General features: G+C 38.0%; 1 protein-coding gene across 1 annotated transcript in view; it reads right to left on the minus strand.

The window, feature by feature from the left end:
* Window positions 1–1,545: 1,545 nt before the first annotated feature.
* Window positions 1,546–1,790, minus strand: part of ARF6 (ADP ribosylation factor 6) — a 1,591-nt gene continuing 1,346 nt past the window's right edge. Inside the window, exon 1 of the mRNA XM_026051515.1 lies at window positions 1,546–1,790. This exon is cut by the window's right edge and continues 1,346 nt beyond it. The gene's annotated coding sequence lies outside the window, so the exon portion shown is untranslated.

Raw genomic sequence — 1,790 nt, forward strand, 5'->3', positions numbered from 1 at the left:
CAAGGAAGTCTGCCCCAGCATTTGAAGAGAAAAATATAATAAATCAACGTTGACTGAAAATGAAGTTATTTAAGTTTTCATTTTGACTGAGAGTAGATTTAAGAAAGTTCAAGAACCATTAATAGAGCTTCAAGTTTTCCAGTTTAGGCATTTACTTTGTGCTTGGCTATTTTATTTATGCTCCAGAAGAAAACAGTAACCATATTCTYGTATTTTTAGTCTTTATACCACCACACTACTTGTTAAGTTACATCAACAGAAGAAGGAAAAAAAAACTTATTTAAAAAAGCTAGAAAATAGAGCAATGATATTCCAATGGCAAAGAGACTTTAGTGAAGTCTTACCTCCTCTTCTGTATGACTGAGATTTAAGAGCTATTGTACTGTAGGTGAAGCTCGTTTTTCCAGCCTCTTAACTTGCACAGGTTTATAATCAATCAGTGCTCTATCTTCTAGTATCAAGAGCCCATTAAATCCCATTTGCAGCCCACAACAAGATAAGTCTCCTTTTGGAGCCACGTTCTAAGGTGATTTTTAATTGGTCCAAAGCATTCGATTTCAGAAGCAAAAATCTGTATTTTTATCTTCCCATACATCTTTGGTAAGAGCTCCATATACAATGCATTTAGCATGCAGAGTAAACACTGCAGAAATGTAGTGTAATGCCCCCAATTTCATGTAAAAAAAAAAAAAATGAGACCCTTGGAAAAAGGAAAAAAAAAAAGCCATTTTCTTCTGGTTTTGTAGCATACATTCCTAGAATTCCCCAAGCGAGTTTTAACTCCTCGAGGAAATCTAAAGTTAATCCTTAAGGCTGAAAAAGAACCAGCTGCTTTACTACTTTTTTTTTTTTTTTTTTTTTTTTGCACCCACTATTAATACTTGAAGGAGATTTTACACTTTTACAAATACTTGCTCTGGGTGGGGTTCTTGCCCGTCACCTCCGACAGCGGTGACAGGGCAAGGGAGCCGCGTGCCCTTTAAGAACCAGCTATGGAAGTTTACATTCATAGTCGTATTCTCCCGCTCTCATTCCAGCTCCTCAATGGGCTTCAGGGAGCCAGCAGCGTTCCCTTCCACAGGACACAGCAACAACTGCCAGCGAGGCGGAGGGCGAGGACTGCCACTGCTCGTGTGTCACCTCTAGCCTCTTAGAACTAAACCCAAAAGCGATTTCCTCAAAACGGCAATTATTTGGGTGGCAGAAACACTGAGCTCTATTAAAGCTTAGCACTAAACTTGCCTATTCGGGAGTCTACAAAATGAAGGAAAAAAAAAAAAAAAAAAAAAGAAAAAAAGGTTCTCCTTTCTCCAAAACGTGCATTGCAGAAGTAACAAAAAAATCCTTTTGAGGTTTAAAGGATATCTTCAAGTGTCTTAGAGTGAAGGTGAAGCATTTTTTGTTTTTAATCGCAAGACAACAAAATCAGTGCTAGATTTTTGCCTAAACACTTGTGATCTAAAATAAAAGTCATTGCAAGGCTTACACGTTATTGCTGCATTTTTCTGGCAGGAACGTATCTTGCATGGAACTGGAGACCGACACAAGTAATAAAAACTGCAGCTTGAACATCATTAAGTTTGCAATGCAAGACAAAAACCGAACAGTATATACCCTGGAACTATTACATCATTCCTGCTGTATTTGCTATATGGTTGCTATGTAGTACGGGGAACTTATTTGCATCCCTCCTCATGCATGATGTATGGTTCAGAACTTCACAGCTGACATTTCAAAGCAGTTCTTACGTTACCTAGTTAACATTACGCCTGATATGCACTTTGAACATA

Source organism: Nothoprocta perdicaria, unplaced genomic scaffold, assembly GCF_003342845.1.
Source record: "Nothoprocta perdicaria isolate Ctin4 unplaced genomic scaffold, notPer1 scaffold_76, whole genome shotgun sequence".
Lineage (NCBI taxonomy): Eukaryota > Metazoa > Chordata > Aves > Tinamiformes > Tinamidae > Nothoprocta > Nothoprocta perdicaria.